Source organism: Schistocerca gregaria, chromosome 2 (assembly GCF_023897955.1).
Source record: "Schistocerca gregaria isolate iqSchGreg1 chromosome 2, iqSchGreg1.2, whole genome shotgun sequence".
Classification (NCBI taxonomy): Eukaryota; Metazoa; Arthropoda; class Insecta; order Orthoptera; family Acrididae; genus Schistocerca; species Schistocerca gregaria.
Window position 1 is genome coordinate 320111478 of NC_064921.1, and position 16461 is coordinate 320127938.

Consider the following 16461-nt stretch of genomic DNA (forward strand, 5'->3'; position numbering starts at 1 on the left):
CAGAGAAAATAGTCTAGAAGAAAAAAATTTGGACTTTTTTTGTTGGTAATACTAACTGCAATTTTGGAGGATCTGAAAGAAAAGGTCAGAACAGTGTTTTTACCAAACTATAAGAGTAACTCGGCCGTGGACTGGTGGAGGTTAGCTGTGCTGCCCAGTAGAGGTAAAAAGGATTCATAGCGCTGCTCTCATTTTTCTATGAAACTGCTAGACCCTACTTAAAAAAAACTGTACTGAAGAAAGTTTCCAGAACTTGGAATCCTACAGCTGGATTACCTATAGGGGATGACATTGAAAGAACTTCTCTAGTTTCGAGAATGAGATTTTCACTCTACAGCGGAGTGTGCGCTGATATGAAACTTCCTGGCAGATTAAAACTGTGTGCCGGACCGAGACTCGAACTCGTGACCTTTGCCTTTCGCGGGCAAGTGTTCTACCAACTTTTTTTATCTCATTTTGTTCGTTTTTGTTCGTTGCGTCTGATCGGGGCGGACGTCGTCGTAAGAAATCCCTTTAAGTTCGTTGATGATCGATTAACTCAGTTTTTTTATTACAGGGGGCGCGTAACCCTCTGAACGAACACGCTGAGCTGCCGTGTCCGATGCCAGCTGAGCTACCCAAGCACGACTCACGGCCCGTCCTCACAGCTTTACTTCCGGCAGTACCTCGTCTCCTACCTTCCAAACTTTACAGAAGCTCTCCTGCGAACCTTGCAGAACTAGCACTCCTGAAAGAAAGGATATTGCGGAGACATGGCTTAGCCACAGCCTGGGGGATGTTTCCAGAATGAGATTTTCACTCTGCAGCGGAGTGTGCGCTGATATGAAACTTCCTGGTAGATTAAATCTGTGTGCCGGACCGAGACTCGAACTCGGTAGAGCACTTGCCCGCGAAAGGCAAAGGTCCCGAGTTCGAGTCTAGGTCCGGCACACAGTTATAATCTGCCAGGAAGTTTCAACTTCTCTAGTTATTAAAACTGTGTCAAGTGTTCAGTTTGCAGAAAAGGAAATGAATGATGAGTTTATCTGTGTCAAGCAGTTTACAACCAGTGAAAAACATCAGTGACTGGACTGGTGACAACACTTTAGGAACTCGGAAATGGGATGAAATGATTCCTTGTTTGAGACAGAATCATGAGCCATTCTCAAATTTACTAAGGTTAGTAGAGTTCTCTTTTGCCTTCCTGACTCTAGTGTTGCTATTAAAAGGGTATTTTCCCACATGAATAATATATGGACCAGTGATAAAACACAGCCTTTAGTAGAAACTGTGAAAGCAATTTTAATGACAACAGTGAATTATGATGAAACTGGAGTCGTTTTTGTTTCATATGCAGTTGAAGAATACAGACATGCTAAAGAAAATTCACAGCACTGGTAAATAAAATTGGTCTACTCGTACTCCTTCGTCTTCGGGGGTACAAAATGAGTATAAAGTCACGAATTAAACTGATATATTTTATTTATTACATTTAATTTAGAGCTCTCTCTGCAGTATCAAAATCAGTAACGTGCCCAGATATTGGTCTAGAAAATATGATCACTTTATCACTAACGATCATCGAAATACAGCGAAAGGGGGAAGGTGTGGGGTGGAATCTTTCAGTATGCTACTCTTACAAGACACACTTCCGATGTTATTCGCCCGCCGACGTTTGCCCACGTTCTGACTGTGTGTCAGCAGGTAATTTTCACCCGCTTAGCGACCAGTTAACGGTCAGCCTGCACCGTCAGTGGCACGGGAGAAATCGGCCTCCGTGCAGAAAGGACCGGTGGCTGGTAAGTTTCATTGTTGTTGGCATTTTGAGTAGCTTTACCTACAGCACTACGCGGCTTACGTTACCCACAGTACGTTATTTTTACTGACGCAGGAAATGCTTATAGGCAGTACTCAGTACAAGGTACACAAGTCTATGGTCAAACTTTGGAGCTGATTGACTGCATCATGGTACTCACCTCTGAACATAGAGGCAATAACAAACACCGAAGTTGTTATCTGAGCAGGATCGTGGAGGAATTATTTAGACAAAGCCTTGCTGTGGCCTGGAAATGGGGTTATCTACATCATGTGAATTACTTTGATCAGTTTTTATACAGCGTAATGCAATAACAGATGATTGCTAACTGAAAGGAAGGGAGGGGGTGAATTCCAGTGCATATCTGATGATCGCCTGCAGTGGGCTCTTTACCAAATAATGTTTCACCGTACTTATCCCCCCTTTTCTTTCGACGCTTGTCATGTCTGTAGCAGGCGTCACTAAAGAGAGACAATCGCCCATCCTTAATTCGATAATTATTTCAGTTCTAATCCTTTAACCCAGGCGAGTACCACACGGTGGGCCTCGCTTAGTACGAAATTGCCCGCCTGAAAGAACTCTTCTGTACACGGAAATCATGTGTCAGCGGAACGGACACCAGACACGTGACTACACACCACGAAATAAAGTGCACATTTCTAGTCCTTCTTTCGGGTCTGGACTTTGCGCCAGCAGTGGCTAAGTTACAGATACTTACTTCTATAGGCTGTTACGTGTTTACTTGTAAATTATTGCATATTACGAGGGTTATCCCAAAAGTAAAATCTCCTATTCTTTTATAAGTACATAGACCTGTTTATTTCTACAATGGTTTACATCAGTTTACAGCTTGAACATTTAGCTATTTTTCAACATAATCACCATTTCTGTCGATGTATTTTTGTAGACCCTGTGGCAGTTTCTGTATCCCCATGCCATACCAGCTCGCCGCCATGCAGTTCAGAAAGATATGTACCTCCTCTTTCACCTCGTCGTCGGAGCTGAATCGCTTTCGGTCAAATATTCTTTTAACCTAGGGAACAGGTGATAGTCACTGGGCGCCAAGTCAGGACTATAGGGTGGGTGGGTTATTATGTTCCACTGAAACTGTTGCAGGAGAGCAACGGTTTGCCGAGCAATGTGTGGGCGAGCGTTGTCATGGAGAATGTGTGCGCTCTTGCTCAAAATTCTTCTTCTCCGGTTCTGAATTGCCCGTTTGAGTATTTTCAGAGTCTCACAGTACCTGTCAGCGTTAATTGCGGGCCCAGCGATTCAGCTCCGACGACCAGGTGAAAGAAGAGGTTCATAACTTTCTGAACAGCATGGCAGTGAGCTGATATGACACGGGTATACAAAAACTTCCACAGCGTCTACAGAAATGCATCGACAGAAATGGTGATTATTTTGAAAAATAGCTAAATGTTCAAGCCGTAAACTGATGTAAACCATTGTAGAAATAAACAGGTCTATGTACTTATAAAAAAAAATAGGAGACCTTACTTTTGGGATTACCCTCGCATTACGTTTCACATGACATATGGAATTTATTTTATATAATAAATGCGATTCACGTTGTTATCTTTCCGTTCTGAAAAGAAACATCCATGTATGCTCAAAAATAAAAAATTCTTTTCTACGTTACGTAATGGATGATTGAAGTTACTTTTTTCCGTGATATTACTGGTATTAAGTAGTGTTTTATGTTGTTTTACAGATACTTAATTATACGATTATACCATATATTGTAGTTATAATTTTCTTATTTCATTTCTTTATCAGTCAACAACCTAGAGCAAATGATCCAAAACTGATCATTTCAATAAAGTGTGTTTGTATATTGCTTCACTGTAAATACAGCGACAGAAAATTAAGAAATGAAAGAAAGGAGGATTGAATCTTTGCTTGACAGGGTTTACATTTCATAACTCTGTAATAGTACAGGGTGCGTTCCGAAAGTAATGCAATTATTTTTTTTAAAGTAATTTATTGAACAGATTTGCACAAACACTTAAAATTCTTCAAAGTACTGTCCTTGGGCCTAAACACATTTTTTCCAGCGACTCTGCCATGACCGGTACGCGCCCTGGAAGACGTCTTCTGGGACCTCTCGCAAGGTCTTCGTCACGGCGGATTGGATCTCGTCTATGGACGAAAAACGGGTTCCTTTCAGGGCTGACTTAATCCTAGGAAACAAAAAGAAGTCAGCTGGGGCGAGGTCAGGACTATAGGGGGGGTGGGGCAGCGTTGGCACCTGGTGTTTGGCCAGGAACTCGCGGACTCGTAGCGCGTTGTGGCAAGGCGCGTTGTCGTGATGGAGTTGCCAGGTAGCGGAGATGTCCTTTCTCGTCCTGACGACCCTTTTGCGGAGTCTTTCCAGCACATCCACGTAGTAGGCAGCGTTAACTGTCTGTCCTTGAGGAACAAACTCCTTATGGACCACTCCTTTGCTGTCGAAAAAGACAATGAGCATTGTTTTCACTTTTGATTTGCTCATTCTTGCCTTTTTGGGCTTGGGGGACTGATCAGTGTGCCACTCAGAGCTTTGGCGTTTTGTTTCTGGGTCGTATTCAAAAACCCAGGTTTCATCACCAGTGATGACGTTGTCCAAATAATCAGGTTCAATTTCAACACGTTGCAAAAGTTCACTTGAAATTTCCGCTCGGTTGGTCTTTTCGTCGTCTGACAACACCTTGGGCACGAGCTTGGCGCACACTTTCCTCATAGCTAAATCTTCAGTAACAATGCGAAAAACAACAGTAGACGACAAGTTCAGTTCATTGGCAACCATCCTGATACTCAATCGACGGTCAGAGTCCAACAGTTGTCGCACACGAGCCACATTGTTGTCGGTTTTGCTGGTTGACGGCCGCCCAGAGCGTTGTTCGTCGTGAACCTCTTCCCGGCCTTCCTTAAAGGCCTTTAACCACCTCGAAACTTGTGGGTAGGACCGAGCAGAGTCCCCGTAAGCCTCACGAATCATTTTGTTAGTCTCCTCAAAATATTTGTTCAGTTTAGCACAAATTTTAATCGCGTAACGTTGCTCGATCGTCGATTCCATTTTTTCCGTGACACGGTCGGCGCGCAGAGGTTTACAATAACAGACGTCCTGCCGCTTCCACAGCTCGGAGAGCACTGAAACCGGTTTCGCGGCAAAGCTTAGCGTCCCCCCCACCTACACCATGTGGCCCGCTCCCACTCCGACTACTAGGAGCGGCGCGGGAAATTCAATTGCATTACTTTCAGAACGTACCCTGTATTATTGAATAGCTTAAATTTTATTGTCGATTTTATGAAGATGGCACACTTTCATTCATTGGTCCATAACATGATGGAACTCATGGTGAGGGCATACTTTCCTCAATCTGTCATGTAATGGGCTTCGTAGTGGGGTATACTTTCATTAGTCTATCGTGCGAAAGGACTCCAACTGATAGCATGCATTCACTGGTTCATCATTTGACAGGCCTGGTAGTGAGGACAAACTTTCAGTGGGTGGTCACATAATGGGTCTCATACTAAGACTATACTTTCGTTGCTCCATCATATGATAGTACTCACACTGAAGGTACGTTTTCATGGTTCTATTATGTAATGGATCTCCCAGTGAGGGCACACTTTCATTGATCTATCATATGATGAGTCTCACAGCGAGAGCACACGTTCATTCTTCCGTCCTATAATGGGCCTCTTAGTGAGAGAACGCTTTCATTAGTCTGTCATATGATGAGCGTCGTAGCGAAGGTATTCCCTTATTGGTCCAAGATATGCGTGCCTCGTGGTGAGCGCATACTTTCATCTATTAATCATATGGTTGGCCTAGTAGTGACAGCATGCATCGTTGGTCTGTCATATGACATTCCTCACGATGAGAGCACGCGTTCAGTGTCCTGTCATATGATGGGACTCGCAGTGAGGGTGTGCTTTCCCTTGTCTGTGATACGATGGGCGTCATAGAGAGGGTTCTTCTTCGTTGATCAATCATCATGGGAATCACAGTTAAGGCACACTTCCGTTGATCTGTCACATGATGGTGTTACAGTAGGAAATGCACTTTCATTTAGCTGTCACTTTACTGGCTCATAGTGATGGCAGACTTTCTTTGATCTGACATATGATGGGCTTCAGAGCTAGAGTAAACCGCATGACTCAGTGCCCTTCCTACTGTAACAACAAGTTACACCAAGAGAGGAGAATTGTTTAACCTTATTGGGTTCAATAAATACTACACAGAAGGATCTAGCCCAATTACAACACGAAAGAACTATTTACTGTGTCACGTTAATGTGCGAATGGAACTGACAGGCCGGTCACTATGACCACTTCTCACCAAATTTTAAGAAAATTTTTGATAAAAAGTTGTTTCCTTTGCATCTTACAGTCTCATATCTTCGCTCGTTAATGGATGAGATTTATTTTCGCTAATGCTCATTGTTTCTGTGCTGCATCGTAATAAAATAAACCATTTCACGAAATTTTACGAGTTTACTGTGTTAAAAGCTCATTACATACACTTTCCTCTTGGTTCATTTTAGATCATATATTAGTGCATATGAAGTATACCTAACATATTGAAACTGTATTTCTAGCTGAGACCAGAACAATATTTCCGTTCTTGAAATATTAGTTTGTATATCTACAGGAGGCTTGCACACAGCGCGCCCAATTCTGTCTGTACGCAGCATGGATCATGTGGTTGTAACACTTGTTATACTTCATTAAACAGTGAAAGATATCGAAATGAATGATACTGCAAATGACAGCACGCAAAGAATTTTTGTCGTGTGATTAATACATAAAACTTTTTATCTATCCTGATTTGGAGGTAACAATACGTTTTTTCCATAGGACGATGAAATTCTTTAACAGATTTAACAGCTCATCAAAGAAGAATCAAATGGCGTGCCACACGTTAATATTTACGATATTACATGCTTCAGTGAAAACCGACGTGTTGTTGTCACAAGATGTAATCGCCTAGTAAAGTAACTATATGTATTAATTATTTCAGCCTGCGTCGAGACCTTTTTTATTTTCAGTTTTTACAATGCTTTTTAACTACATGTAATGACACTAGCTTGCCAATTAGTCTTTCCAGGATTGCTGTTCAAATGATCTTAGAGAAAATTGGACTTTTTTTACATTTCGTTCATCTTAGTTTAACTGATATAAAATTCAGCTGTGGTGGTTACCGGTTTCGGGCTGAAACACACATTTTCGAAAAAAAGGCAACATATTCTATGAATAACTATGGTTGATAGCAAGTGTGTCGTCCGAAAATGGGCGTGTCAGCCCGAAACTGGTAACCACTACAGTTGAATTTTATATTAATGCAAGTGACACGGACGAAATAAAAAAAGCTATCCATTTTCCTCAGTGCTGAACAGTTGGGACCTACCATTCCGTGGCAGCATGCCTCGAATAAACAAGAAATGATCTTTATCGGCAGGCGTCTGATTACTTCAGTTTCTTTCTCCGAAAGATCAGACATCCCTGATGTCATCATCCTGTGATGTCAAATATGATGTATAACAGCCTGTCATCATTTTCAGAATCCGCACGTTCTGCAGAAAAATACAGCATAGTAGATGAATGTACCCACTGATCAAAGACTGATTAGTAGGTACGTAGAGCGACAGCTGACGGAATAATTACTCTATGGTTTCCACCTAGCTTTACCGTTTCTATTTCTCTTGTGATGATACGACGGTACATTCGCCACTTCAGTGCCAAAATATCGAATGCACTTTTGATTAACCTGCATGCCCACGCTAGATAATAATTAAAAACAGTTTCATTTGAAATTATTGCTCCCTTCTGTCAGCTTACGTTTGACTGCACAATATCTGGAGTCAGCACAAAAAACTCCTCTGCACAAACTGTGGATGCCAGCATTTACAGAACACTATATTACTGTATTTTGCCATCGATGACTCTTTCACTCTGAGAATTGCCAGTGCACCCTAGCGTTATTAGAAATAAGTAATTAGTTATCGGTTGTTGGTTCAGGAAGAAACTCATAATAGAAGTTGGACATACCTTACGGATAATGCTATAGATATAGAATGAGCAATACACTAGTTCAATACAATCACTTGCTACCAATAAGTAAAATACATAAAAAGTTGACTAGAGCATCTTTAATACATTGTTCCTAATCATAACATACCAGAACCCAAGAAAACAAAGTAATGCAACGATGATCTGGATCAAGAACAGAAGTAATTTGCACATCATGTCTTCAGTAGTTAATCTTGTATAACTTCACGTTCTTGCATGGTCAGCACAGTTCATTTATAAATACACTGACGTGACAAAAGGCGTGGGATAGCATTATGCACATATTTAGACGGCGGTAATATCGCGTACACAAGGTATAATTGGCAGTATACTCGTATTGGCACAGCGATCATTTGAACTCAGGTGATTCATGTAAAAATGCTGTCTACGTGATAATGGCCGCACGACGGAAATCAGCAGACTTTGAACGCGGAATAGTAGTTGGAGCTAGATGCATGGGACATTCCATTTCGGAAATCACTAGGGAATTTAACGTTCCGCGACCCACAGTGTGAAGAGTGTGCCGATAACACCAAATTTCAGACATTACCTCTCACAACAGTCAACGCAGAGGCCCCGGCCTGAGTGGCCGTGCGGTTCTAGGCGCTACAGTCTGGAACCGAGCGACCGCTACGGTCACAGGTTCGAATCCTGCCTTGGGCATGGATGTGTGTGATATCCTTAGGTTAGTTAGGTTTAATTAGTTCTAAGTTCTAGGCGACTGATGACCTCAGAAGTTAAGTCGCATAGTGCTCAGAACCATTTGAACGCAGTGGCCGACAACCTTCACTTAACGACTGAGAGTAGCGGTGATTGCGTGAAGTTGTCAGTGATAACGTGCAAGCAACAGTGAGTGAAATAAGTGCAGCAATCAATGTGGGACGTACGACGAACGTTAGGACAGCGCGGCGAAATTTGGCATAAATGGGCTATGGAAGCCGCCGACCGACTCGAGTGCCTTTGCTAACAGCACCATCGCCTGCAGCGCCTCTTCTGGGTTCGTGGCCATACAGTTGGCCCCTGGACGACTGGAAAATCTTGGTTCGGTCAGATGAGTCCCGATTTCAGTTGAAAGAACTGATGGTAGTGGTCGAGTGTGGCGTAGACTCCACGAAGCTGTGGACCCAAGTTATCAACAAGGCACCGTGCAAGCTGGTGGTGGTTCCGTAAGAGTGTGGACTATGTTTACATGGAATGCACTGGATCCTCTGGTCCAACTGAACAGATTATTGGCTGGAAATGGTTATTTCGGCCACTTGGAGAACATTTGAAACCGTTCATGGGTATCATATTCCTAAACAAAGTTGGAATTTTTATGGGTGACTATACACCATGTCAGCGGGCCACAATTGTTAGCGATTGGTTTGAAGAACAATTTGAGCGAATGATTTGGCCACCCAGATTTCCCGACATAAATCCCACTGAACATTTATGGGACGTACTCGTGAAATCGGTTCCTTCACAAAGCCCTGCTCCTATAACACTTTCGCAATTATAGACGGCTCAATACTTCTGCAGGGACTTCGAACGACTTGCTGAATCCATGCCACGTTGAGTTTTTGTGCTGCGGTAGCAAGAAGAGATTCAACACGATATTAGGAGGAATTCCATGACTTTTGTCACCTCAGTGTATATGCTTAATGGTATCTAATGTGCCATTTGCAATTTGTATCTGTAAATTTTATCGCAACGTTGTTTACAGTAACATGGATGTGTACAACGTATATATCAAATGATCACTGCTAGAGCCCGTATCTTCTGGAAAGAACAACATGTCGCTTGCGGAAACGGTTATTGACTTATTGTGGGCTATTATTATTTTTCTTTAAATTTTTTATACGGTCAATTTTTTCTGTAATACAATAATAACAGGTTTCGGCCTTCAAAGGCCATCTTCAGGTGCTATGAACTGCGTTTGATGAACAAATGTTCATGAGTTGTCAACTCATCTGACAGAATCGGCAACAAGTGAACATTGTTCTTCAAATGCCGCTCATAGAATCTGAAGATGGCTTCTGAAGACCGAAACTAGTTATGAATGTATCATAAAAAAGTGCGTGTGTATTCGATACAGCTTTTATCGCTAGTCTGTCTCGTGTAAGCCTTTCCATCTCTGTAAAACTACTGAACTTACATCCATTTGAATCAGCTTACTGTAGACCAGCCTTGGTCTCGCCCGCAATTTTTAACTCCCACACTGTTTTCCATTGCCAAAATGGCTATTCCTTGATGCCTCAGGATATATCTTATCAACAAATACCTTCTTGTAGACGAGATGTGCAGATTCCTTTTTTCCCTGGTATGAGGGAGCACCTCTTCCTCAGATATACGATCTATCCATCCAATTTATTGGCATTCTTCTGTGGTATTTCGTTTCTAAAGCTTCTGTTCACTTCTTGACTGGACTGTTTATCGTCCACGTTTCGCTTTCGTACAAAGCTACACTTCAGACAAATACTTTCAGTAATGACTTCCTAACATTTAAATTTATATTCGATGTCCACAAATTTCTCTGTTGCAGAAACGATTTTCTTGCTATTGTCAGGCTACATTTCACAGTCTCTCCACTACTGGCCTCTGAACTATTGCTGCCCTTTAATGTTGTTCAACTCTCACAACTGCAATGTGATCTCTGTTCTAGATGTAGCCGGCCGCGGTGGTCTCGCGGTTCTAGGCGCGCAGTCCGGAACCGTGCGACTGCTACGGTCGCAGGTTCGAATCCTGCCTCGGGCGTGGATGTGTGTGATGTCCTTAGGTTAGTTAGGTTTAAGTAGTTCTAAGTTCTAGGGGACTGATGACCACAGCAGTTGAGTCCCATAGTGCTCAGAGCCATTTTTTTTTTTCTAGATGTAGATAACCTTGTGTGCGTTGTTTTATCCCTACTGCTTTCAAAATTTCTCAGAGTGTATTCCAGTTGAGACTCTAGAAAGCTTTCTCTGCAACTACAGATACTAGAGTCCGATTCACAAATGATGGCGGTTCGTGCAGACCGAGGCAACACCAACATCAACGATGACAACAAGCAACAGATACAATAAAAGTTCACTAAATAATTTGCTACGATCACGTTTTATGCTCGCAATGGCTGCGGCATCGACAACAGAGCGCTGAAAACTCACTGACTGTCTAGAATGCGTGACGCGGTTGCACGGAACCAGCCTAATCGCGACTGAACACCGTTCGTGACTCCAGCTATTTAAATGTAGGTTTGCCTCCTTCTACTCTATCTTCTAAGATATGTCGTAGGACCAGTATTGCCTCTCGTGTTCAGACGTTTCACTGGGAACTAACATTGCACTCACTATTCAATTTCGTTCGTCCCTCCTCCCTCTTTCTATGTACTTCTTCCGCCTTCCAGCCTTCCCTTCTTTAATTACTCCTGGTCTGCCATATGATCTCTTGATGTTCATACTCGTACAGCTGCTTATATTTTCTCCAAAGTTTTTTTTTTAAATTTGATTTTCCTATATGGACCATCGATTTTTTCCACGCATGATTCCACAGCCTTGCGTTTTTCCTTTGGCTCTCTTTGATTTGCCATTTTGCACATTCTGTCAATACCATTTTCAGGAGTCTGTATTCGTTTTTACTAACTTCATTTGCTACATGTTTATATTTTCCCTTTTTCTCAATTAAATATCATTAGTCGTGTGTTATCCAAGGGTTTCTACTCTATCTTTTCCCCATTTTGATTCCCTGCTGCATTTACTATTTCATCATTCGTCTCCTAGTGTGTATCCCTTTCCCCTGTTGCAGTTGTTGCCTAATGCCCACTTTGAGTTTCTCAGTAACCTTAGGGGTTTTAAACTTATCCACGTCCAATCACCTTAATTTTTCATAATCAATAAACTATGGTCAGTTCACATGTACCACTGCAGATGTTTTAGTGGTTAAGATCTGGTATCGGACACTGTTATGCAATCGTAGAATGCAGCTAAAACTCCCGGTGTTTTCAGATACACCCATACTTCATTATTCCTAAATCAAGTGCGAAACGCCATAAAGTAGAATCCTTTTTTAGTCTTTTCCCCATTTAGTTAGTTATTTAGTTAGTTACTCATTCCTTAGATTAAATTTACGATAAACTTTATGATGTGGAACGTGTCAACAGAACAAACACATTTTGAGTCATCAGATTTCTGACTGATTTAATGCGCTCAACCACAAATTCCTCTCCTGTGCCAACCTCTTCATCTCAGAGTAGTACTTGCAATTTACGTCCTCAATTATTTGCTGGATGTATTCCAATCTCCGTCTTCCTCTACAGTTTTTACACTCTACAGCTCTCTCTAGTACCATGGAAGTTATTCCGTGATGTCTTAACGGATGTCCTGTCATCTTGTCTGTTCCTCTTGTCAATGTTTCCCATATATTCATTTCCTTGCCAATTTTCTAGAGAACCACCTCATTCCTTATTTACCAGCCCATATAATTTTCAACAATCTTCTGTAGCACCATATATCGAATGCTTCACTTCTCTCAAGTCCCATTTTCCCACATTCTATTCCACAAAAGACTGTACTTCACACGTACATTCTCAGTAATTTCTTCTTCAAATTAAGGCCTATGCTTGATACCAGTAGATTTCTCTTGGCCAGAAACGCCCTTTTTTCAGTGTTAGTCGGCTTTTACGTCCTTGCTCCGTCTGTCATGGGCTATTTTGCTACCTAGGTAGCAGAATTCTTAATTTAGTCTACTCATATTTCGTGATCAACCATCTTAATGCTAAGTTTCTCGCTATTCTCATTTCTGCTGCATCTCATTTCTTTCGTTTCTCTTCTGTTTATTGTCAGTCTGTATTTTATACTCACTAGACTTCATTCCATTCAACAGATCCTGCAGTTCTTCACTTTCACTGAGGTTAACAATATCATCGGAGAATCTTATCATTGGTATCCTTCACTCTGAATTTTAATTTCACTCTTAAACCTTAGTTTAATTTCCATCATTGCTTCTCAGACGTACTGATTGAACAGTAGTGGACAAAGACTGCATCCTTTTCTTACACCCTTTTTAATGTGAGCACTTCCTTTTGGTCTTCCAGTCTTATTGTTTTCTCTTGGGTCTTGTACATATCGTATACTGCTCATCTTTCCCTATAGCTCACTTCAATTTTTCTCATTATAACCCTTATATACAAAAAAAAAGTGAAAAATTAAAGGGAAGAATTATATAGCCACATAACCACGTTCATGTTTTCTGCTGTATAAATGAATACTTAGCCCTGCTCAAGAATTCCTCTGTAGTACAGAATGAAATGTTAACGAATAAAATCTTAAACCTACATCTCAAGACCCTTCTATTGTATGTCACATACTTTCTTTCCATTCACAGACTGTCAAAGAGGCTTATAGTTGCATATTTCAATCCTTTCTGTTCCAAAGTTAATAATTAAAGGATAATGCAGATCGTAGAGGGAGACCAAGAGATGAATACACTAAGCAGATTCAGAAGGATGCAGGCTGCAGTAGGTACTGGGAGATGAAGAAGCTTGCACAGGATAGAGTAGCATGGAGAGATGCATCAAACCAGTCTCAGGACTGAAGACCACAACAACAACAATGCAGATAGTTTTTCTTTCTAGTGTTGAACTTCTGAATCTCTCTGCTACTCTCAAATTCATATGGATTGTTGATAATAAATTTCGTAAGTTAATAAATGGTCTGTGAGGCTGCGTTTAGTAGCCCCAGTTGCTTAAAGACATGCCTGAATGATTAAGTCTTTGAGCCCTGTACATGATTTTTAGCACCTTCTTTAGTGCAATGAATACTTTTTGTCCAAGCGAGGGTGTTACACCAGAATATTATCCCATAAGGCATCATTGAATGAATATGTGAAAAAATGTTAACTTACTGACTTCTGTTATCTCCACAACTGTCAATAGTTTTTATGGAAAATGTAGCCGAACTTAAATGTTTTATCTTCTTTCTAATCGGACCCGCAGCATACAATACGTCAAAATAAGGCATTTTGTAATGAATAACTCCAGGTAAGTTGCAGATGTGATAATTAGTAACCCTTCCTTTTTACTAAAAGCTTATTTCGGTTACTGCGCCATTCTCAAGTAAATCTGTAAATGCTACATTTGGTGAGTCTACTCACGGTTGTGAAAGATGCACAGAAAGGTCATTTTGCATACTTACATCTAGTTTGAATAGATGCCCATATTGCAACAGTGAGTAAACTGTCGACCATATGTTGCTAGATCGCAATAATCTCATAAATTATGTTTGTATAGATTATTTTCGCGAAATACTTTTGACAGCTGGAATGACAGTTTATTCTCATAGATGCTTAATGTTCACAGCGCAATCTTTGCTTGTCAGTGATGTGAGCTGGGTTTCGTTGCTACCATGGAGGTAATTCCTATTATAATTTTGTTTATCGTTTGTATCTAAAGCTGTCTTTGATTTTCAGTTTACTGTAATTTTTATCCGTTCTCGTTTTCCAAAAGTCAGTAATATTTTGTATCTAATTTTTATGTTTGAGATCAGTTTGTTCATTAAGGACATCGATGTTTTATGGATTTGGTTTTTGTGGTGTCGGTAACAGCTTGATTGATTGGTGTCGCAATTTCTTGTGCGTTCTTGGAATATATTGTTAAAATTTCTTCCTGTTTGTCCGATAAAGAACTTTGCGCAGTCGTTGCACGAAATTTTGTATATGCCTGGTTTGTCAAAAGTCGGGATTTTGATTTTTTCTGATCGAATTTTCGTTTTTAGATTGTTGTTTGTTCGGAAAGCTAGTTTTGTGTTTGTTTTGTTTAAGATTTGGTTTATTTTTTCGATATTTGTCCCAAGTATGTCCTAGGTACGTGATTTGCTTTTTGTTTGGTTTTATTTTCCCTTATTAATTATATGTCTGTGTGAATGATTTGTCTCATTTTTTCCATTATATAGCCCAACAAAATAATTTGAACCCAAATATAATTCACAAACTGTACAAAAAACACAGTTTGTGGTTGATGTGTTTCCCATATCCTTAATGTGAGGTGGTTGACTTTTTCAGTTAAATGGAACGTAGACTAGTCAACAAACACTGAACGTAGAAGAAAATTATCTTCCATCTTCAGGCCAAAATAAAATCACCATCGTGAAGAGCTTGTAGCAACTGAGACCTGTATTGTTTGGAACACAAACGTTGCAACAGAGCAAGCCATATAAAAAAAAAAGAAAGAAAGAAAAAAATTAAATGCGCGTTTGACAACGTTTGCCGGGTGTCTACTCACGGCAGTTCGGGTGCCTGCTACGTCTTCTTATTGACGTCACTTAACCGAATTGCACGTCGATGATAATAAACTGATGGTGAGGGCAACACATACACACAAAGACACACCAGTCCCGAGCACAGAAAATCCCCGTCCCAGCCGGGAATCGAACCCTTTTTTTTTTTTTTTTTTTTTTTTTTTTTTTTTTTTTTTTTTCCGTGGCCTAGAGTCAAATGCGTGAAGCAGAAGAGCTGGTGACTGAACCAGACACACCCACCAGGAATTGCTGATGCTCGGCTGGTGCGGCGAGTAGGTTTCTGTAGATTGCATGCAAAACTCTGGCTGCACTCTGAGCCTTGAATGAGCACACGGGTACATCCTATGGATTTCCTCTGTATTCTATTCTTTTTTTTGTACTAGTTGTTGGCTGGATAGTGAATTAGAGTTTTTGAATTGGAAATGTTTTATGTTATGTGACTTGACAAATTCTTTCAACTTCGCACTTGTGAAGTTAGTTGCATTATCAGTAAGATTAGCTTTTGGTCTATCCACTCACACAAAATATTGTGTGAGGATTCGCTTAACTATAAGCCCTGCCGTTAGAGTGTTAGTGGCATACATCTGCAGATATTTATAAAACACATGATACAAGGCTAATACATATTTCAATCCTCCTTTTGCTTTCTGAAAAGGTACTGCGGCATCGATTGATAAGAGGTCAAGAGACTGTAATGGTATAATATAATGTAATACAATGAATCGTGATCTGTTAAAGTGTTTGGTCTTTTGGCGGATTACACATTTCTTGATAGCCTGTTGTACTGTACGTCTAATGTTAGGGTAATAGCAGAATGACATTTTATGAGCACACCGGGCTACACCGTAGTGACCCCACAAGTTACGAGTACACCTGATAAAATTGTCTACATATGCCTTCGCGTAAACGTACACATCAGTTACCAGATAGAGGAGTTCGACGATAAAACGAAACCCTATAACGTAATTTATAACGTGTCCACAAGTCTGCATCGTCAATACTTATTAGTTGTTGCCTTACCTTGTCCCATCGAGTATCTTCTTCTTGAAGAAGCTCAAATTTTTTTCACATTTTCACAAAATAGGACCTTTATGTACCATCGTACATGAGTAGAATCCTAAAATCGGACGCTTGTTCTGTTACTTCTGAATATTCATTTAATTCTTGTAGAAGTCTAGATAGGGCATCTGTCAAAATATTCCGTTCACCTGTGATATAAATTACCTCAAACTCGAACTCCTGAAGAAAAAAGACACCATCTGTGTAATCTTTTGAGCTGCAAATTACATGTCAACAAGAATAAAAGTGCTTGATGATCACAATATACTTTGGTGTGATTTCTCCATAAGAAATATTGGAATGTAC

The 16461-nt window shown here is 40.6% G+C and overlaps 1 protein-coding gene across 1 annotated transcript in view; it reads left to right on the forward strand.

Annotated features, from left to right (window-relative positions):
- Positions 1 to 1727: 1727 nt before the first annotated feature.
- LOC126336958 (uncharacterized) overlaps positions 1728 to 16461 on the forward strand; it is a 119422-nt gene continuing 104688 nt past the window's right edge. The window contains exon 1 of the mRNA XM_050001158.1: positions 1728 to 1778. The gene's annotated coding sequence lies outside the window, so the exon portion shown is untranslated. The remainder of the gene's footprint in view (positions 1779 to 16461) is intronic.